Source organism: Chiloscyllium plagiosum, unplaced genomic scaffold (assembly GCF_037043375.1).
Source record: "Chiloscyllium plagiosum isolate Xiang-an unplaced genomic scaffold, Cpla_swu_hap1 HiC_scaffold_12, whole genome shotgun sequence".
In the NCBI taxonomy this organism is placed as follows: domain Eukaryota; kingdom Metazoa; phylum Chordata; class Chondrichthyes; order Orectolobiformes; family Hemiscylliidae; genus Chiloscyllium; species Chiloscyllium plagiosum.
Window position 1 is genome coordinate 1404293 of NW_028270150.1, and position 23325 is coordinate 1427617.

General features: G+C 45.8%; 1 pseudogene; it reads left to right on the forward strand.

The window, feature by feature from the left end:
- The first annotated feature begins 16780 nt into the window (after nucleotides 1-16780).
- On the forward strand, nucleotides 16781-21308 carry LOC148148476 (putative G protein-coupled receptor 139; annotated as a pseudogene).
- The last annotated feature ends 2017 nt before the right edge of the window (nucleotides 21309-23325 follow it).

The following is a 23325-nucleotide window of genomic DNA, read 5'->3' on the forward strand; positions in this document are numbered from 1 at the left end:
GTATGTGAGAGAGAGGGATACCAGACAAGGTTGGTATGCGTGAGAGAGATATCAGACAGGGTTTTGTGTGAGAGAGAGGGAGATCAGACAGGGCTGGTGTATGTGAGAAAGATATCAGACAGGATTTGTGTGTGTGAGAGAGATATCAGACGGGGTTTGTGTGTGAGAGAGGGATATCAGACGGGGTTTGCGTGTGAGAGAGGGATATCAGAGAGGGTCGGTTTGTGTGAGGGAGCGATATCAGACAGGATTTGTATGAGAGAGAGGGTTATCAGACAGGGTTTGTGTGTGAGGAAGAGGGATATCAGACAGGATTTTTGTGTGAGAGAGAGGGATATCAGACAGTGTTTGTGTGTGAGAGAGAGGGATATCAGACAGGGTTCATGTGTGAGGAAGAGGGATATCAGACAGGATTTTTGTGTGAGAGAGTGATATCAGACAGTGTTTTTGTGTGAGAGAGTTGGACATCAGACAGGTTCGGTGTGTGAGAGAGAGGGATATCAGACAGAGTTTGTGTGTGAGAGAGGGGTATCTGAGAGGGTCTGCATGTGAGAGAGAGGGATATCAGACAATGTTGGTATGCGTGAGAGAGATATCAGACAGGGTTTGTGTGTGAGTGAGAGGGATATCAGACAGGGTTTGTTTGTGAGAGAGGGGTGTCAGAGTGGGTCTGTATGTGAGGGAGAGGGATATCAGACAAGGTTGGTATGCGTGAGAGACATATCAGACAGGGATTGTGTGTGAGAGTGAGGGTTATCAGACAGGATTTATGTGTGAGAGAGGGATATCAGACATGGTTTGTGTGTGAGAGAGAGGGATATCAGACAGGGTTTGTGTGTGAGAGAGAGGGATATCAGACAGGGTTTGTGTGTGAGAGAGTGGGATATCAGACAGGATTTATGTGTGAGAGAGGGATATCAGACATGGTTTGTGTGTGTGAGAGAGGGATATCAGACAGGGATTGTTTGTGAGAGAGAGGGATATCAGACAGGGTTTGTGTGTGAGAGAGAACGATATCAGACTGGTTCGGTGTTTGGGAGAGAGAGATATCAGACAGGGATTGTGTGTGTGAGAGAGGGATATCAGACAGGGTTTGTGTGTGTGAGAGAGGGATATCAGACAGGGTTGGTGTGTGAGAGAAGGATATCAGACAGGGTTTGTGTGTGAGAGAGAGGGATATCAGACAGGGTTCTTGTGTGAGAGAGAGGGATATCAGACAGGGTTTGTGCGTGAGAGAGTGGGATATCAGACAGGGTTTGTGTGTGAGAGAGAGCGTTATCAGACAGGGTTTGTGTGTGAGTGAGAGGGATATCAGACGGGGTCGGTGTGTGAGAGGGAGAGATATCAGACATGGTTTGTGTGTGAGAGAGAGGGATATCAGGCAGGATTTATGTGTGAGAGAGGGATATCAGACATGGTTTGTGTGTGAGAGAGAGGGATATCAGACAGGGTTTGTGTGTGAGAGAGAGGGATATCAGACAGGGTTTGTGTGTGAGAGAGAGGGATATCAGACAGGGTATGTGTGTGTGAGAGAGGGATATCAGACAGGGTTTGTGTGTGAGAGAGATGGATATCAGACAGGGTTTGTGTGTGAGAGAGAACGATATCAGACTGGTTCGGTGTTTGAGAGAGAGGGATATCAGGCTGGGTTTGTGTGTGTGAGAGAGCGATATCAGACAGGGTTTGTCTGTGTGAGAGAGGGATATCAGACAGGGTTGGTGTGTGAGAGAGAGATATCAGACAGGGTCGGTGTGTGTGAGAGAGGGATATCAGACAGGGTTGGTGTGTGAGAGAGAGATATCAGACAGGGTCAGTGTGTGTGAGAGAGGGATGTCAGACAGGGTTTGTGTGTGTGAGAGAGGGTTATCTGACAGGATGTGTGTGTGAGTGAGAGGGATTTCGGACAGGGTTTGTGTCTGAGGAAGAAGGATATCAGATAAGGTTTGTTTGTGAGAGAAGGATATCAAAAAGGGTTTGTGTGTGTGAGAGAGGGATATCAGACAGGGATTGCGTGTGAGAGAGGGATATCAGACAGGGTTTGTGCATGAGAGAGTGGGATATCCTACAGGGTTTTTGTGTGAGATAGAACGATAGCAGACAGAGTCGGTGTGTGAGAGAGAGGGATATCAGACAGGGTTCATGTGTGAGGAAGAGGGATATCAGACAGGATTTATGTGTGAGAGAGTGATATCAGACAGTGTTTTTGTGTGAGAGAGTTGGACATCAGACAGGGTCGGTGTGTGAGAGAGAGGGATATCAGACAGGGTCGGTGTGTGAGAGAGAGGGATATCAGACAGGGTTTGTGTGTGACAGCAAGGTATACCAGGCAGCGTTTGTGTGCGAAAGAGAGGGATATCAGACAGAGTTTGTGTGTGAGAGAGGGGTATCTGAGAGGGTCTGTATGTGAGAGAGAGGGATACCAGACAAGGTTGGTATGCGTGAGAGAGATATCAGACAGGGTTTGTGTGTGAGTGAGAGGGATATCAGACAGGGTTTGTTTGTGAGAGAGAGGGAGATCAGACAGGGTTTGTGTGTGAAAGAGAGGGATATCAGACAGAGTTTGTGTGTGAGAGAGGGGTATCTGAGAGGGTCTGCATGTGAGAGAGAGGGATTTCAGACAACGTTGGTATGCGTGAGAGAAATATCAGACAGGTTTTGTGTGTGAGTGAGAGGGATATCAGACAGGGTTTGTTTGTGAGAGAGGGGTATCAGAGTGGGTCTGTATGTGAGGGAGAGGGATATCAGACAAGGTTGGTATGCGTGAGAGAAATATCAGACAGGGATTGTGTGTGAGAGAGAGGGATATCAGTCAGCACTTGTGTATGAGAGAAAGATATCAGACAGGATTTGTGTGTGAGAGTGGGATATCAGACGGGGTTTGTGTGTGAGAGAGGGATATCAGAGAGGGTCGTTGTGTGTGTGGGACCGATATCAGACAGGATTTGTATCAGAGAGAGGGTTGTCAGACAGGGTTTGTGTGTGAGTGAGAGGCATATCAGACAGGTTCGGTGTGTGAGAGGGAGGGATATCAGACATGGTTTGTGTGTGAGAGTGAGGGATATCAGACAGGATTTATGTGTGAGAGAGGGATATCAGACATGGTTTGTGTGTGAGAGAGAGGGATATCAGACAGGGTTTGTGTGTGAGAGAGAGGGATATCAGACAGGGTTTGTGTGTGAGAGAGAGGGATATCAGACAGGATTTATGTGTGAGAGAGGGATATCAGACATGGTTTGTGTGTGTGAGAGAGGGATATCAGACAGGGATTGTTTGTGAGAGAGAGGGATATCAGACAGGGTTTGTGTGTGAGAGAGAGGGATATCAGACTGGTTCGGTGTTTGAGAGAGAGAGATATCAGACAGGGATTGTGTGTGTGAGAGAGGGATATCAGACAGGGTTTGTGTGTGTGAGAGAGGGATATCAGACAGGGTTGGTGTGTGAGAGAGAGAGATATCAGACAGGGTCAGTGTGTGTGAGAAAGAGATATCAGACAGGGTCGGTGTGTGTGAGAGAGGGATATCAGACAGGGTTCTTGTGTGAGAGAGAGGGATATCAGACAGGGTTTGTGCGTGAGAGAGTCGGATATCAGACAGGGTTTTTGTGTGAGAGGGAACGATATCAGACAGAGTCGGTGTGTGAGAGAGAGGGATATCAGACAGGGTCGGTGTGTTTGAGAGAGGGATATCAGACAGGATTTTTGTGTGAGAGAGAGGGATATCAGACAGGGTTTGTGCGTGAGAGAGTCGGATATCAGACAGGGTTTGTGCGTGAGAGAGTCGGATATCAGACAGGGTTTTTGTGTGAGAGGGAACGATATCAGACAGAGTCGGTGTGTGAGAGAGAGGGATATCAGACAGGGTCGGTGTGTTTGAGAGAGGGATATCAGACAGGATTTTTGTGTGAGAGAGTGATATCAGACAGTGTTTTTGTGTGAGAGAGTTGGACATCAGACAGGGTCGGTGTGTGAGAGAGAGGGATATCAGACAGGGTTTGTGTGTGAGAGCAAGGTATATCAGGCAGCGTTTGTGTGTGAGAGAGGGGTATCTGAGAGGGTCTGCATGTGAGAGAGAGGGATATCAGACAATGTTGGTATGCGTGAGAGAGATATCAGACAGGGTTTGTGTGTGAGTGAGAGGGATATCAGACAGGGTTTGTTTGTGAGAGAGGGGTGTCAGAGTGGGTCTGTATGTGAGGGAGAGGGATATCAGACAAGGTTGGTATGCGTGAGAGACATATCAGACAGGGATTGTGTGTGAGAGTGAGGGTTATCAGACAGGATTTATGTGTGAGAGAGGGATATCAGACATGGTTTGTGTGTGAGAGAGAGGGATACCAGACAGGGTTTGTGTGTGAGAGAGAGGGATATCAGACAGGGTTTGTGTGTGAGAGAGAGGGATATCAGACAGGATTTATGTGTGAGAGAGGGATATCAGACATGGTTTGTGTGTGTGAGAGAGGGATATCAGACAGGGATTGTTTGTGAGAGAGAGGGATATCAGACAGGGTTTGTGTGTGAGAGAGAACGATATCAGACTGGTTCGGTGTTTGGGAGAGAGAGATATCAGACAGGGATTGTGTGTGTGAGAGAGGGATATCAGACAGGGTTTGTGTGTGTGAGAGAGGGATATCAGACAGGGTTGGTGTGTGAGAGAGAGAGATATCAGACAGGGTCAGTGTGTGTGAGAAAGAGATATCAGACAGTGTCGGTGTGTGTGAGAGTGGGGTATCAGACAAGGTTTGTTTGTGAGAGAAGGATATCAGACAGGGTTCTTGTGTGAGAGAGAGGGATATCAGATAGGGTTTGTGCGTGAGAGAGTGGGATATCAGACAGGGTTTTTGTGTGAGAGGGAACGATATCAGACAGAGTCGGTGTGTGAGAGAGAGGGATATCAGACAGGGTCGGTGTGTGTGAGAGAGGGATATCAGACAAGGTTTGTTTGTGAGAGAGTGATATCAGACAGGGTTTGTGTGTGAGAGAGAGGGATATCAGACAGTATTCTTGTGTGAGAGAGATGGATATCAGACAGGGTTTGTGCGTGAGAGAGAGGGATATCAGACAAGGTTTTAGTGTGAGGAATAGGGATATCCTATTGTCTGAGAGAGAGGGATATCAGACAGTGTTTGTGTGTGAGAGAGGGATATCAGACAGTGTTTGTGTGTGAGAGAGTTGGACATCAGACAGGGTCGGTGTGTGAGAGAGAGGGATATCAGACAGGGTTTGTGTGTGAGAGCAAGGGATATCAGGCAGCGTTTGTGTGTGAAAGAGAGGGATATCAGACAGAGTTTGTGTGTGAGAGAGGGGTATCTGAGAGGGTCTGTATGTGAGAGAGAGGGATACCAGACAAGGTTGGTATGCGTGAGAGAGATATCAGACAGGGTTTGTGTGTGAAAGAGAGGGAAATCAGACAGGGCTGGTGTATGTGAGAAAGATATCAGACAGGATTTGTGTGTGTGAGAGAGATATCAGACGGGGTTTGTGTGTGAGAGAGGGATATCAGACGGGGTTTGTGTGTGAGAGAGGGATATCAGAGAGGGTCGGTGTGTGTGAGGGAGCGATATCAGACAGGATTTGTATGAGAGAGAGGGTTATCAGACAGGGTTTGTGTGTGAGGAAAAGGGATATCAGACAGGATTTTTGTGTGAGAGAGAGGGATATCAGACAGGGTTTGTGTGTGAGAGAGAGGGATATCAGACAGGGTTTGTGTGAGAGAGAGAGGGATATCAGACAGGGTTTGTGTGTGATAGAGAGGGATATCAGACAGGGTATGTGTGTGTGAGAGAGGGATATCAGACAGGGTTTGTGTGTGAGAAAGATGGATATCAGACAGGGTTTGTGTGTGAGAGAGAGGGATATCAGACAGGGTTTGTGTGTGAGAGAGAGGGATATCAGACTGGTTCGGTGTTTGAGAGAGAGGGATATCAGGCTGGGTTTGTGTGTGTGAGAGAGGGATATCAGACAGGGATTGTGTGTGACAGAGGGCTATCAGACAGGGATTGTGCGTGAGAGAGTGGGATATCAGACATGGTTTGTGTGTGAGAGAGAGGGATATCTGACAGGATTTGTGTGTGAGGAAGCGGGATATCAGACAGGGTTTTTGTGTGAGAGAGAGGGTTATCGGACAGTGGTTGTCTGTGAGAGAGTTGAACATCAGACATGGTTTGTGTGTGAGAGAGAGGGATATCTGACAGGATTTGTGTGTGAGAGCGAGGGATAACAGACGGGGTTTGTGTGTGAGAGAGGGATATCAGAGAGGGTCGGTGTGTGTGAGGGAGGGATATCAGACAGGATTTGTGTGAGAGAGAGGGTTATCAGACAGGGTTTGTGTGTACGTGAGAGGGATATCAGACAGGGTCGGTGTGTGAGAGGGAGGGATATTAGACAGGGTTTGTGTGTGAGAGAGAGGGATATCAGACAGGGTATGTTTGTGTGAGAGAGGGATATCAGACAGGGTTTGTGTGTGAGAGAGAGGGATATCAGACAGGGTTTGTGTGTGAGAGAGAACGATATCAGATTGGTTCGGTGTTTGAGAGAGAGGGATATCAGGCTGGGTTTGTGTGTGTGAGAGAGGGATATCAGACAGGGTTTGTCTGTGTGAGAGAGGGATATCAGACAGGGTTGGTGTGTGAGAGAGAGATATCAGACAGGGTCGGTGTGTGTGAGAGAGGGATATCAGACAGGGTTGGTGTATGTGAGAGGGGGATATCAGACAGGGTTTGTGTGTGAGGAAAAGGGTATCAGACATGATTTTTGTCTGAGAGAGAGGGATATCAGACAGTGTTTGTGTGTGAGAGAGGGATATCAGACAGTGTTTGTGTGTGAGAGAGTTGGACATCAGACAGGGTCGGTGTGTGAGAGAGAGGGATATCAGACAGGGTTTGTGTGTGAGAGCAAGGGATATCAGGCAGCGTTTGTGTGTGAAAGAGAGGGATATCAGACAGAGTTTGTGTGTGAGAGAGGGGTATCTGAGAGGGTCTGTATGTGAGAGAGAGGGATACCAGACAAGGTTGGTATGCGTGAGAGAGATATCAGACAGGGTTTGTGTGTGAGAGAGAGGGAAATCAGACAGGGCTGGTGTATGTGAGAAAGATATCAGACAGGATTTGTGTGTGTGAGAGAGATATCAGACGGCGTTTGTGTGTGAGAGAGGGATATCAGACGGGGTTTGTGTGTGAGAGAGGGGTATCTGAGAGGGTCTGCATGTGAGAGAGAGGGATATCAGACAATGTTGGTATGCGTGAGAGAGATATCAGACAGGGTTTGTGTGTGAGTGAGAGGGATATCAGACAGGGTTTGTTTGTGAGAGAGGGGTGTCAGAGTGGGTCTGTATGTGAGGGAGAGGGATATCAGACAAGGTTGGTATGCGTGAGAGACATATCAGACAGGGATTGTGTGTGAGAGTGAGGGTTATCAGACAGGATTTATGTGTGAGAGAGGGATATCAGACATGGTTTGTGTGTGAGAGAGAGGGATATCAGACAGGGTTTGTGTGTGAGAGAGAGGGATATCAGACAGGGTTTGTGTGTGAGAGAGTGTGATATCAGACAGGATTTATGTGTGAGAGAGGGATATCAGACATGGTTTGTGTGTGTGAGAGAGGGATATCAGACAGGGATTGTTTGTGAGAGAGAGGGATATCAGACAGGGTTTGTGTGTGAGAGAGAACGATATCAGACAGGGTTGGTGTGTGAGAGAGAGAGATATCAGACAGGGTCAGTGTGTGTGAGAAAGAGATATCAGACAGGGTCGGTGTGTGTGAGAGTGGGGTATCAGACAAGGTTTGTTTGTGAGAGAAGGATATCAGACAGGGTTTGTGTGTGAGAGAGAGGGATATCAGACAGGGTTCTTGTGTGAGAGAGAGGGATATCAGACAGGGTTTGTGCGTGAGAGAGTGGGATATCAGACAGGGTTTTTGTGTGAGAGGGAACGATATCAGACAGAGTCGGTGTGTGAGAGAGAGGGATATCAGACAGGGTCGGTGTGTGTGAGAGAGGGATATCAGACAAGGTTTGTTTGTGAGAGAAGGATATCAGACAGTATTCTTGTGTGAGAGAGATGGATATCAGACAGGGTTTGTGCGTGAGAGAGAGGGATATCAGACAGGGTTTGTGTGTGAGAGACAGGGATATCAGATCGGGTTTGTGTGCGAGGAAGAGGGATATCAGACAGGGTTTTTGTGTGAGGAATAGGGATATCGGACAGGGTTATTGTGTGTGAGAGTTGGACATCAGTCATGATTTGTGTGAGAGAGTGTGGGATATCTGAAAGGGTTTGTGCGTGAGAGAGAGGGATATCAGACAGGGTCGGTGTGTGAGGGAGAGGGTTATCTGACAGGGTTTGTGTGTGAGAGAGAGGTATATCAGACAGGGTTTGTGTGTGAGGAAGAGGGATATCAGACACGGTTTTTGTGTGAGAGAGAGGGATATCAGACAGTGTTTGTGTGAGAGAGAGTTGGACATCAGACAGCGTTTGTGTGTGAGAGCGAGAGATATCAGACAGGGTTTGTGTGTGAGAGATGGATATCTGAGAGCGTCGGTGTGTGTGAGAGAGGGATATCAGACAGGGTTTGTGCGTGAGAGAGTCGGATATCAGACAGGGTTTTTGTGTGAGAGGGAACGATATCAGACAGAGTCGGTGTGTGAGAGAGAGGGATATCAGACAGGGTCGGTGTGTGTGAGAGAGGGATATCAGACAAGGTTTGCTTGTGAGAGAAGGATATCAGACAGGGTTTGTGTGTGAGAGAGAGGGATATCAGACAGTATTCTTGTGTGAGAGAGAGGGATATCAGACAGGGTTTGTGCGTGAGAGAGAGGGATATCAGACAAGGTTTTAGTGTGAGGAATAGGGATATCGGACAGGGTTTTTGTTTGAGAGAGAGGGATATCAGACAGTGTTTGTGTGTGAGAGAGGGATATCAGACAGTGTTTGTGTGTGAGAGAGTTGGACATCAGGCAAGGTTTGTGTGTGAGAGACAGGGATATCAGATCGGGTTTGTGTGTGAGGAAGAGGGATTTCAGACAGGGTTTTTGTGTGAGGAATAGGGATATCGGACAGGGTTTTTGTGTGAGAGAGAGGGATATCAGACAGTGTTTGTGTGTGAGAGAGTTGGACATCAGGCAAGGTTTGTGTGTGAGAGACAGGGATATCAGATCGGGTTTGTGTGTGAGGAAGAGGGATTTCAGACAGGGTTTTTGTGTGAGGAATAGGGATATCGGACAGGGTTTTTGTGTGAGAGAGAGGGATATCGGACAGGGTTTTTGTGTGTGAGAGTTGGACATCAGTCATGATTTGGGTGAGAGAGAGTGGGATATCTGACAGGGTTTGTGTGTGAGAGAGAGGGATATCAGACAGGGTCGGCGTGTGAGGGAGAGGGTTATCTGACAGGGTTTGTGTGTGAGAGAGAGGTATATCAGACAGGGTTTGTGTGTGAGGAAGAGGGATATCAGACACGGTTTTTGTGTGAGAGAGAGAGTTGGACATCAGACAGCGTTTGTGTGTGAGAGCGAGGGATATCAGACAGGGTTTGTGTGTGAGATGGATATCAGAGAGCGTCGGTGTGTGTGAGGGAGGGATATCAGACAGAATTTGTATGAGAGAGAGGGTTATCAGACAGGGTTTGTGTGTGAGCGAGAGGGATATCAGACATGGTTTGTGTGTGAGAGAGAGGGATATCAGGCAGGATTTATGTGTGAGAGAGGGATATCAGACATGGTTTGTGTGTGAGAGAGAGGGATATCAGACAGGGTTTGTGTGAGAGAGAGAGGGATATCAGACAGGGTTTGTGTGTGAGAGAGAGGGATATCAGACAGGGTATGTGTGTGTGAGAGAGGGATATCAGACAGGGTTTGTGTGTGAGAGAGATGGATATCAGACAGGGTTTGTGTGTGAGAGAGAGGGAAATCAGACAGGGTTTGTGTGTGAGAGAGAGGGATATCAGACAGGTTCGGTGTTTGAGAGAGAGGGATATCAGGCTGGGTTTGTGTGTGTGAGAGAGGGATATCAGACAGGGTTTGTCTGTGTGAGAGAGGGATATCAGACAGGGTTGGTGTGTGAGAGAGAGATATCAGACAGGGTCGGTGTGTGTGAGAGAGGGATATCAGACAGGGTTGGTGTGTGAGAGAGAGATATCAGACAGGGTCAGTGTGTGTGAGAGAGGGATGTCAGACAGGGTTTGTGTGTGTGAGAGAGGGATATCAGACAGGGTTTGTGTGTAAGAGAGAGGGATTTCGTACAGGGTTTGTGTGTGAGGAAGAAGGATATCAGATAAGGTTTGTTTGTGAGAGAAGGATATCAAAAAGGGTTTATGTGTGTGAGAGAGGGATATCAGACAGGGATTGTGTGTGAGAGAGGGATATCAGACAGGGTTTGTGCATGAGAGAGTGGGATATCCTACAGGGTTTTTGTGTGAGATAGAACGATAGCAGACAGAGTCGGTGTGTGAGAGAGAGGAATATCACACAGGGTTTGTGTGTGAGAGAGAGGGATATCAGACATTGTTTGTGTCTGAGAGAGTTGGACATCAGGCAAGTATTGTGTGTGAGTGCAAGGGATATCGGGCAGGGTTTGTGTGTGAGAGAGGGATATCAGACGGGGTTTGTGTGTGAGAGAGAGGGTTTTATCAGACAGGGCTTGTGTGTGAGTGAGAGTGATATCAGACAGGGTCAGTGTGTGAGGGGGAGAGATATCAGACAGGATTTGTGTGTGAGAGAGAGGGATATCAGACAGGATTTGTGTGTGAGAGAGGGATATCTGACGGGGTTTGTGTGTGAGAGAGAGGGTTTTATCAGACAGGGTTTGTGTGTGAGTGAGAGTGATATCAGACAGGGTCAGTGTGTGAGGGGAAGAGATATCAGACAGGATTTGTGTGTGAGAGAGAGGGATATCAGACAGGATTTGTGTGTGAGGGAGAGCGTTATCTGACAGTATTTGTGTGTGAGAGGGAGGGATTTCGGACAGGGTTTGTGTGTGAGGAAGAGGAATATCAGACAAGTTTTGTGTGTGAGTGAAGGATATCAAAAAGTGTTTGTGTGTGTGACAGAGGGATATCAGACAGGGTTTTTGTGTGAGAGAGAACGATATCTGACAGAGTCGGTGTGTGAGAGGGAGGGATATCACACAGGGTTTGTGTGTGAGGAATAGGGATATCAGACAGGGTTTTTGTGTGAGAGAGAGGGATATCGGACAGGGTTTTTGTGTGAGAGAGAGGGATATCAGACAGTGTTTGTGTGAGAAAGAGTTGGACATCAGACAGCGTTTGTGTGTGAGAGCGAGGGATATCAGACAGGGCTTGTGTGTGAGAGATGGATATCAGAGAGCGTCGGTGTGTGTGAGGGAGGGATATCAGACAGAATTTGTATGAGAGAGAGGGTTATCAGACAGGGTTTGTGTGTGAGTGAGAGGGATATCAGACGGGGTCGGTGTGTGAGAGGGAGAGATATCAGACATGGTTTGTGTGTGAGAGAGAGGGATATCAGGCAGGATTTATGTGTGAGAGAGGGATATCAGACAGGGTTTGTGTGTGAGAGAGAGGGATATCAGGCAGGATTTATGTGTGAGAGAGGGATATCAGACATGGTTTGTGTGTGAGAGAGAGGGATATCAGACAGGGTATGTGTGTGAGAGAGATGGATATCAGACAGGGTTTGTGTGTGAGAGAGAGGGAAATCAGACAGGGTTTGTGTGTGAGAGAGAGGGATATCAGACAGGGTTTGTGTGTGAGAGAGATGGATATCAGACAGGGTTTGTGTGTGAGAGAGAGGGATATCAGACAGGGCTTGTGTGTGAGAGAGATGGATATCAGACAGGGTTTGTGTGTGAGAGAGAGGGAAATCAGACAGGGTTTGTGTGTGAGAGAGAGGGATATCAGACAGGTTTGGTGTTTGAGAGAGAGGGATATCAGGCTGGGTTTGTGTGTGTGAGAGAGGGATATCAGACAGGGTTTGTCTGTGTGAGAGAGGGATATCAGACAGGGTTGGTGTGTGAGAGAGAGATATCAGACAGGGTCGGTGTGTGTGAGAAAGGGATATCAGACAGGGTTGGTGTGTGAGAGAGAGATATCAGACAGGGTCAGTGTGTGTGAGAGAGGGATGTCAGACAGGGTTTGTGTGTGTGAGAGAGGGATATCAGACAGGGTTTGTGTGTAAGAGAGAGGGATATCAGACAGGGTTTGTGTGTGAGGGAGAGGGTTATCTGACAGGATGTGTGTGTGAGAGAGAGGGATTTCGGACAGGGTTTGTGTGTGAGGAAGAAGGATATCAGATAAGGTTTGTTTGTGAGAGAAGGATATCAAAAAGGGTTTATGTGTGTGAGAGAGGGATATCAGACAGGGATTGTGTGTGAGAGAGGGATATCAGACAGGGTTTGTGCATGAGAGAGTGGGATATCCTACAGGGTTTTTGTGTGAGATAGAACGATAGCAGACAGAGTCGGTGTGTGAGAGAGAGTAATATCACACAGGGTTTGTATGTGAGGAAGAGGGATATCAGACAGGGTTTGTGTGTGTGAGAGAGGGATATCAGACATTGTTTGTGTCTGAGAGAGTTGGACATCAGGCAAGTATTGTGTGTGAGTGCAAGGGATATCGGGCAGGGTTTGTGTGTGAAAGAGAGGGACATCAGACAGGGTTTGTGTGTGAGAGAGGGGTATCTGAGAGGGTCTGTATGTGACAGAGAGGGATATCAGACAAGGTTGGTATGCGTGAGAGAGATATCAGACAGGGTTTGTGTGTGAGAGAGAGGGATGTCAGACAGGGCTGGTGTATGAGAGAAAGATATCAGACAGGATTTGTGTGTGAGAGAGGGATATCAGACGGGGTTTGTGTGTGAGAGAGAGGGTTATCAGACAGTGGTTTATATGAGAGAGAGGGTTATCAGACAGGGTTTGTGTGTGAGTGAGAGTGATATCAGACAGGGTCGGTGTGTGAGGGGGAGAGATATCAGACAGGATTTGTGTGTGAGAGAGAGGGATATCAGACAGGATTTGTGTGTGAGGGAGAGCGTTATCTGACAGTATTTGTGTGTGAGAGGGAGGGATTTCGGACAGGGTTTGTGTTTGAGGAAGAGGAATATCAGACAAGTTTTGTGTGTGAGTGAAGGATATCAAAAAGTGTTTGTGTGTGTGACAGAGGGATATCAGACAGGGTTTTTGTGTGAGAGAGAACGATATCTGACAGAGTCGGTGTGTGAGAGGGAGGGATATCACACAGGGTTTGTGTGTGAGGAATAGGGATATCAGACAGGGTTTTTGTGTGAGAGAGAGGGATATCGGACAGGGTTTTTGTGTGAGAGAGTGGGATATCAGACAGGGTCTGTGTGTGAGGGAGAGGGTTATCTGACAGGTTTTGTGTGTGAGAGAGAGGGATTTCGGACAGGATTTGTATGTGCGGAAGAGGGATATCAGACAAGATTTGTGTGTGAGAGAAGGATATCAGACAGGGTTTGTGTGTGTGAGAGTTGACATCAGTCATGATTTGTGTGAGAGAGAGTGGGATATCTGACAGGGTTTGTGTTTGAGAGAGAGGGATATCAGACAGGGTCGGTGTGTGAGGGAGAGGGATATCAGACAGGGTATGCGTGTGAGAGTGGGATATCAGACAGGGTTTTTGTGTGAGAGAGTGGGATATCAGACAGGGTTTTTGTGTGAGAGAGAACGATATCAGACAGGGTTTGTGTGTGAGAGAGGGGTATCTGAGAGGGTCTGTGTGACCCTCTCAGAGGGATATCAGACAAGAGAGAGAGATATCAGACAGGGTTTGTGTGTGAGAGAGAGGGATGTCAGACAGGGCTGGTGTATGAGAGAAAGATATCAGACAGGATTTGTGTGTGAGAGAGGGATATCAGACGGGGTTTGTGTGTGAGAGAGGGATATCAGAGAGGGTCGGTGTGTGTGAGAGAGAGGGATATCAGACTGGATTTGTATGAGAGAGAGGATTATCAGACAGGGTTTGTGTGTGAGTGAGAGTGATATCAGACAGGGTCGGTGTGTGAGGGGGAGAGATATCAGACAGGATTTGTGCATGAGAGAGAGGGATATCAGACAGGATTTGTGTGTGAGGGAGAGGGTTATCTGACAGGATTTGTGTGTGAGAGAGAGGGATATCAGACAGGGTTTGTGTGTGAGAGAGAGGGATATCAGACAGGGTATATGTGTGATAGAGATGGATATCTGACAGTGTTTGTTTGTGAGAGAGAGGGATATCAGACAAGGTGTGTGTGTGAGAGAGGGTTATCAGACAGGATTTGTGTGGGAGAGAGAACGATATCAGACTGGTTCGGTGTTTGAGAGAGAGGGATATCAGGCTGGGTTTGTGTGTGTGAGAGAGGGATATCAGACAGGGTTTGTCTGTGTGAGAGAGGGATATCAGACAGGGTTTGTCTGTGTGAGAGAGGGATATCAGACAGGGTTGGTGTGTGAGAGAGAGATATCAGACAGGGTTTGTGTGTGAGAGAGAGGGATATCAGACTGGGTTTGTGCGTGAGAGAATGGGATATCTGACAGGGTTTGTGTGTGAGAGAGAGGGATATCAGACAGGATTTTGTGTGAGGGAGAGGGATATCAGACAGGATTTGTGTGTGAGAGAGAGTTATATCAGACAGGGTTTGTGTGTGAGGGAGAGGGATATCAGACAGGATTTGTGTGTGAGAGAGAGGGATTTCGGACAGGGTTTGTGTGTAAGGAAGAGGGATATCAAACAAGGTTTGTGTGTGAGAGAGAGGGGGATATCATAGAGGAGTTTGTGTGTGAGAGAGGGGAATGTCAGACAGGATTTGTGTGTGAGAGAGAGGGATATCAGACGGGGTTTGTGTGAGAGAGAACAATATCAGACAGAGTCGCTATGTGCGAGAGAGGAATATCAGACAGGGTCAATGTGTGAGAGAGAGGGTTATTAGACCGGGTTTGTGTGTGAGAGAGAGGAATATCAGACTGGGTTTGTGTGTGAGAGAGAGGGATATCAGACAGGGTTTGTGTATTAGAGAGAGGAATATCAGACAGGGCTTGTGTGTTAGAGTGTGTTATCGGACAGGGTTTCCGTGTGAATTAAAAATACCCAGCAGGTTTTTTTTGGCTTGTGGAGAAAGTGAAGTCGGAGTGGGTCCATGGTGTTCTAGTTAGCTGGGCAGAATCCTGGCTGGACTGCAGGAGACAGAGAGTTGTAGTGGAAGGGAGCTTCTCAAAATGGAGCCCTGTGACCAGTGGTGTTCCACACTGATCCGTGTTGGGACCACTGCTGTTTGTGATAGACATAAATGGTCTGGAGGAAGGTAAAGGTGCTCTGATTAGCAAGTTTGCAGATGGCACTAAAACTGGTGGAGTAGCAGATAGTGAAGACGACTGTCAGAGAATGCAGCAGAATATAGATAGATGGGAGAGTTTAGTGGAGAAATGGCAGATGGAGTTCAATTTGGGCAAATGTGAGGTGATGCATTTTGAAAGATGCAATTCAAGAACAAATGACAAGATAAGTGGGAATGTCCTGGGGAAAATTAATATACAGAGAGATCTGGGTGTTCAGATCCCTGAAGGTGGCAACAGAGATCAGTAAAGTGGTCAAGAAGGCATACGGCATGCTGTCCTTCATTGGACGGGGTATGGAGTACAAGAGCTGGCAGGTCATGTTACAGTTGTATAAGACTTTGGTTTGGCCACATTTGGAATACTGCGTCCAGTTCTGGTCACCACATCACCAAAATGATGTGGATGCTTTGGAGAGGGTGCAGAAGAGATTCACCAGAATGTTGCCTGGAATGGAGGGTGCTAGCTATGAGGAGAGGTTGAGTAGATTAGGTTTATTTTCATTAGAAAGTCGGAGGTTGAGGGGGAAACCTGATTGAGGTCTACAAAATCATGAGATTTTATATAGATAGGGTGGATAGCAAGAAGCTTTTTCCCAGAGAGGGGTCATAATTACTAGGGGTCACGAGTTCAAGGTGAGAGGGGAAAGGTTTAGGGGAGATATGTGTGGACAGTTCTTCACTCGGAGGGTGGTGAGTGTCTGGAATGCGTTGCCAGCGGAGATGGTAGAGGTGGGCACGATAGCATCGTTTAAGATGTATCGAGACTGATACATGAATGGGCAGGGAGCAGAGGGACACAGCTCCTTAGACAATAGGAGATAGATTTAGATAGAGGATCTGGATCAGGGCAGGCTTGGAGGGCTGAAGGGCTGAAGGGCCTGTTCCTATGCTGTAATTTTCTTTGGTCTTTGCTCTTTGTGTGTGTGTGTGAGAGAGAGAGATATCAGACAGGGTTTGTGTTTGAGAAGGTGCCCCCCCCCCGACACACATGCCCCCTCACCACCACCCCACCTTCACACACACACACACACACACACACATCAGTTGGTGAATTAGTGTCTGATGCTGCACTGTGAAGTTGGTAATGCACCTTCATCACTTCACTGAATGCCCACAGCAGAACCACATGGAATCTAACTCCTGCCTAGTCATCATCACAATGAATGACTTCAATAAAGGGACATGAGACCTTGAGGTATGTCAATGCTCTTTACAATAACATTCTAATTTCTCGGAGGATGTAGCTCAATTTTGTTTGGAAACCAAAAATTTCCAGCGTTGGGAATTATTTACCTCAATTTCTCAACTAAACACTTGAGCACAAACTTCACTCCAGTTTGAAATCTGTTTTTTTTTAAATGGAAGTGTAACTCTCTCATCCCAGAGGAGGTCCACCAGCCTAGAAATTGATTTCAGTGGGAATGCACAGCCTCCGAGATTAATCGGGAGAGATTCTCTGCAGCTAACTGATTGTCTCGTACAGGACAGCATGGAAACATTCTATACCATCAAGAAAATCTATTATCCAATTCTTGCTATTATTGGGATACCTGGTGAGTAACTTTAACTAAAGAACGTGTATAAGTCCATGTGTGAGGAGCGCTCTGAGTGCATTCTGTGAATGTCCGTGTTACAGATTGGCCAGAGTTTTCCGTTCTACCAGTGTCCGCTCAGTGAGTTACTTTCCTGAATCCTGAATTTATTCTTATGACTTAAAATGGGGCTGGAGGCTTCAGATTTGTGTTTGCTTTTGTGTTTTTTGTTCGGATTCTTATGACCCCAACAAATCATACACCTACGTTTGTAACCTACCGCCTCTCTGAATGTGAGCTATTCATTCACTAATGGAACAAAGTGTGCAAATGAATAGAAACCAGTAGGAGGTCTGGCAGCATCTGTGGACTGAGAAACAGTTTGGTGCTCAGTAGAACTCTCCTTCAGGGCTGAAGTGTACAGAGAGCTCAGAAAGAGAAGTTCTTATTTGAAATCATTTGTGGGATGTGAGCATTGTAGCTGGACCCGACATTTATTGCCCATCCACAGTTACCCTTGAGAAAGTGGGGGTGAGCTGCTTGTGGAACCACTGCAGTCCATGTGCTGTACGTAGACCCACAATCAGGAAGGAAAGTCCAGAATTCTGACTCAGTGACACTGAAGGAACATGGATATGTATTCACATCAGGATTGGGAATGGCTTGGATGGGAACTTGCAGGGGCGGTGTTCCCATGTACTGTATCTGCTGCCCTTGTCCTTTAGAAGGAAGGGGCTGTGAGACTGGAAGGTGTATGACAATGTTGCACAGGAGTTGTGCTGTAGCTGAAAACACTGATGTACTGCCATTTACAAAGGAGAAATATTCACTGCATTAATGGGCCTAACAGAGAGCCTCTGGTCACTGCCAAAGAACATTGAGCCTGGCATCAACAATGACAGAGGCCTTTGTAAAGAAGTTGGAAGCAGGGTTTCCACATGTGACAAAGTGGTGATAAACCCATGTAGACCCAGTCATGATTGTTATGGGCCAGATCAAACCCCATCAAAACATATAAAGGATACAACCGACGCCCTAACTTTGATCTTATTTAAAGGTAAGTGGAAGGCGTTGCGTTCCAGGTGTGATTTGTTTGGTAAGACTATTGGCTTTAAGCAAAACACTCTTTATGATTATCCTACAGTTGAAATACAAATAAAAAAGAATTGGTATACCTTTAACTCTTTAAAAGGCTTAATACAACGGTATACTATTTCACTAAGACTCATCTACTGTTCCAATGTTGCAGTAGCCCATAAACACAGCCTTGGCAAAGGCAAATTCAGTACAACAGATTTCCCTCACTTGCTGTTTCCATTTCAGTCCAAGAGAAAGGAAAACCAGACAGAATGAATTTAGCAATAGAGAATTCAAACTTTTTGCAGCAGCAGAGAGAGAGAGAGAGAGACAGAGACAAACAGACAGATAGAGAGAGTGCGAGAGACAGAGAGAGAGAGAGAGAGAGTGAGAAACAGACAGAGAGAGAGAGTGCGAGAGACAGAGACAGAGAGAGAGAGACAGAGACAGAGAGAGAGAGAGAAACAGACAGAGAGAGAGAGTGCGAGAGACAGAGAAAGAGACAGAGAGAGAGAGGGAGAGAGCTGTATCTCACAGCTTCAACTCCAAAAAGACCAACTACAACAAATTAAAGTAAAAATTAAAACCCTCGAACTGTGATAGGCTGACTGCACCCACTCATTCTATTTTGTCCAAGTTTAAAAAGCCCAAAGCTATTCATTCTGCTTTTCATAGAGCAGACACCAGGGCACGAGGTTGATTACATCTCTATTCAAGAGAAACTGGAAAGAACAAATCTTCTATAAACCCACATCTTGTCACATGCTGTATGTCTGATGATCACGTTAAACTTCAAGTGGGAGTGTGGGGAAGGCAATGATTAGGAACATTTGTCACTGAGTATGGTTTGGTGGGTAATTTCTGGGAAGTGATGTTGCTATTCATCAGCTGCAGGGATCCTTCTTGGTGGTAGAGCTGGTGGGTTTGAAAAGTACTTTCAGAAGACTGTTGCTGGTTTGCATCTATAAATGGTGGAAGCAGTATGCATCATCAGTGTGTGCGGTGAATGATTGAGGATCTAGTGTCTCTCTAGCTGGCTGCTTTGTCCTGAATGGTGTCATGGCTCTTGAATGTTGTTGGAGCTGCCCCCATCCAGGCCAATGGGGAGTATTCCATCACACTCCTGGCCTGTGCCTTGTAGATGGTGGACAGGCTTTGGGGAGTCAGGAGGTGAGTTACTTGCTGCAGGATTCCCAGCCTGTGATCTGCTCTTGACACCACAATTTTGAGTGACTGAGAAAAGTGAAAGACAATATTTCGGCGTCAATGTATTACTGGGAACATCCATCAGCTCTACAGGATTCCACTGGAGTGAATCAAATTTGTTTTTTTTTCTGAAATGTGTGTTTCAGATGGATGCTCCCTGTATCCCATTGTGCTTTCTTTATTTTATGAATTCGATCAGTTGAGAAGTCTTTATGCTGATTGTTGACTTTATCATGTCATGAGTCACTGGGATAGAGTACAGAAATCAAGCATTGCTGTTCATGTCATTGTTATAAAAGTTAAAGAATTTATAAAAGCACACAAAATTAAATACCTTTATATTTTTCAGGTCTGATGAATTCCCAGGGAAACATTTATTTACTATTTACTAAAAATTATACTGCTGGACAATCTGTATACAATTCTCTTTAGTGCAAGGTCTCAGTACTATAGTGTGATTTGAAATGTGTTGTTTATTTATTGCTAATTTGCTTTCCTCCCAAAACAAAGTCTTGTAGCTCTGTGGATCAGGAATGCTGCCTTTGCTTCTGGTGCTTTTACACAGACAATTGGTTATGGTTATAGAATCATACAGTTCTAGTACAATTCAATGTGGATCCCTGATTAAATGTCCTAGCGGTAGTAACTGGTACTAATCTCGGCACTTTGATGAATGAATCCAGACTCTGCTCACAGTCATAGTAACTGCAATTATACTGAACATGTGAAAACCTGTGGATGAGCTAATTTCTGATTTTACTCCATAAATTTGTGGTTCCATGGGCATCTACAGGTCTCTCATTTTTTTATGTCCCCTTGCTTACAATAACTGCATATTTGTCATTGTGTATTAATCATTTTTATACAGGGAAGTTATAACTGAAACATTTCCCACAATGAATCATTGTGTACAGGACTCCATTCGAAAAATTTGTAAAAAAAACTCAGCAAGGCAAGATTCATGATTGAATCTCATAGTGGGGAGTGAACCAGAGCAAAAAGAGAAAGGAGGATCATATAAGCAGCAGCACAATGTAATGCTCCATAATATGATAATAAAACATGTTCTTGTTGGAACTCCTGTCACCATGAACTTCCTTGGTTTGGGTTAGGGTTAGGATTGAGATTCAAAACACTATCCTTCAACAACAAAAAATATACTAATTGTTTTTTGAAAAGTCATGGCATTGCTGTCTGGTTCAGGCATCATTAATTTCCAGTCTGTAAACCTTTCTTTTTCTTACAGTTAACATAGTGGCTATTGTGATCCTGTCTCATCGAAAGTGTGGCCTCTCATCATGCACCACCTGTTACCTGGTGGCCATGGCAATGGCTGATCTATTACTCATTATCACAGAAGTCTTCCTGAGCCAGATCAATTATTATTATTTCCCAGGATCTTTCCTGAACATCACACCTGTATGCAGTATTATGAGCATGCTGATTCGTGCAGCCACAAACTGTTCAGTCTGGTTTACTGTGACTTTCTCCTTTGACCGATTTGTGGCCATTTGTTGCCAGAAGCTAAAAACCAAATATTGCACTGAGAAAACTGCAACACTGGTTCTAGCAACAACCTGCATTATGCTCTGTTTAAAAAATGTCCCCTTCTACTTTATATATAAACCTGGACAGATAATTGATAATGTACCATGGTTCTGAGATGTAAAACCAAATTGTTTCACTGATCCTGAATGGGTGGTATTTGGCTGGTTTGATAAAATCTTGACCCCATTGTTACCATTCACTTTAATTCTGTTGCTCAATGCTCTGACAGTCAGACATATTTTAGTTGCTAGTCAGGTTCGTCAGGGACTGAAGGGTCAGAACAAGGGAGAGAATCACAATGACCCAGAAGTGGAGAGCAGGAGGAAGTCTGTGATTTTACTCTTCACCATATCTGGCATCTTTATACTTCTGTGGTTGGTGTATATTATCGAATTCTTATATTACATCACTGCAGGAACAGATCCTGGAGGTTACAATAATTCTGAATACATATTTCAACAAGTTGGATACATGCTGCTGAATTTAAGTTGCTGCACAAACACATTTATTTACATGGCAACACAGTCCAAGTTCAGAGAGCAACTCAGTAGCATTTTGAAATATCTACCAAGTTCAATTCTTGGATTTTTTGCTGAAGGAAGTATCCGAGAGATCATTGACTCACCAGAACGAAGGACCCGATACCCAACATGAGCAAAACTAATGTAGTGTACAAAATACCATGCAAGGACTGCACAAAACACTACATAGGACAAACAGGAAGACAGCTAACAATCCGCATACATGAACATCAACTAGCCACGAAATGACACGACCAGCTATCCTTAGTAGCCACACACGCAGACAACAAGCAACATGAATTTGACTGGGACAACACTACTATCATAGGGCAAGCCAGACAGAGAACAGCCAGGGAATTCCTAGAGGCATGGCATTCATCCACAAACTCCATCAACAAACACATCGACCTGGACCCAATATACCAACCACTACAGTGGACATCTGAAACTGACAACCGGAAGCGGCAGGGACAGACCCCTATAAACACCGGAGGAAACATCAAAGAAGCGCTTCGCAGGAGGCTCCCAAGCACTGATGATGTCGCCTAGCCAGGGGACGAAACGTTTGCAACAAAAACTTCCAGCTCGGCGAACAGAACCACAGCAAAGGAAGGATGAAGTCCTCATCCTAGACTTCCATACACTGCATGAGGCCAGGAACTACAGTGGGACAGCCAGAGAGCTCAGGGCATTGTGCTTGGAAGAAACGTTTGGGGATTTCAAAGAAAGGAAGGGAGCAGTTAACAAGGAAGGTTGCCTCAAATAATGGTGCAATGGGAAGAGTAACGCGTGCTGATCGTGAATGCATGAACCTGGATGACATGGAGAGATTGATTCCTTCAGGAGGTTCCCAGAGATTCCAGGAGAGTGGATGTGTTTACTGATTGAAGCCACAATGGATGTGAGGGAAATGCTGGAAGATGTGATGCTGTATAGTGAGGCTGTTCAGGCAGAGTTTGAGAACAAGGGGATCTGTATCATAAATACGAGGTGTTTGGCGTTTTATGTCTGCATCGGACAGGAAGGATGATTGATCACAGATTTCCAGATACGTTTCCTTCCTTCCCTTTGGTATAGTTAATGAGTAAGCTAATGTTAATGGGATCGGAGTAGAGGTGATATGTCCATAAAGGAGTCCACAATGAAAAGGAAGGTAGTAAGGGAGAAAGAGAGAAACATCTGGAGTTTGATGCTGCACAGAGAGTGCCAGAAAGTTAGATAAAAACAGGCCACAGTTTGCTTTTGCAAATGGACATGAGGGATACGGTGAATTAACACTGATGTGCATGTTTGGAAAACTAAGCCTCTGCTCCCATTAGTTACCTAATACCAGCTCATTACTCAATCTTAATTCCATCAGGGAACTTCAAACCAATGGAATCCAGATGAATAAAGTCAAGTGCCCACAAAGAGATGGAAAGTAAGATTATTGGCAGGTTGAAAATATATAAGTGGAGAGTCGTTCATTTCTTGTTTGTTTAACACACTGTAACAATCTTCAAAAGTGGATTAGATTAGATTCCCTACAGTGTGGAAATAGGCCCTTCAGCCCAACAAGTCCACACTGACCTCTGAAGAGTAACCCACCCAGACCCCTACACTCACCCCTGGCTAATCCACCTAAAGCTACAGGTAATTTAGCATGGCTAATTCATCTGACCTACACATCTTTGGACTATGGGAGGAATCCGGAGCACCTGGGGGGAACCCACACAGACACGGGAAGAATGTGCAAACTCCACACAGTCGCCCAAGGCAGGAATTGAACCTGGGTTCCTGGCACTGTGAGGCAGCAGTGCTAACCACTGAGCCACCGTGCCACCCCATGGAGTTAGTTTGTCTGAACCGTGAGGTTCTTCTGAACCTGTGGACAGTGCATTAAATAGAGGTTTAGAGATGCAGGAAGAACAGCTGTTTACAATAGTACATGGATTACAACTGGATTCACAATTAGATTTTGCTTCTCCCTTTCACAGAATTCAATAAACATGAATGCGCCTTCAACTCTTACAATACTGAATCGCACCTTTCTGATTCTACCTTTCAGAGAAGTCCCAAGTGAGCTCCTCCACCATTTCCATCCAATTCACTACCCTTATTCTCCAATCAAATAACTTAACTCAGACACACTGATCTTAAAGAACAATAAA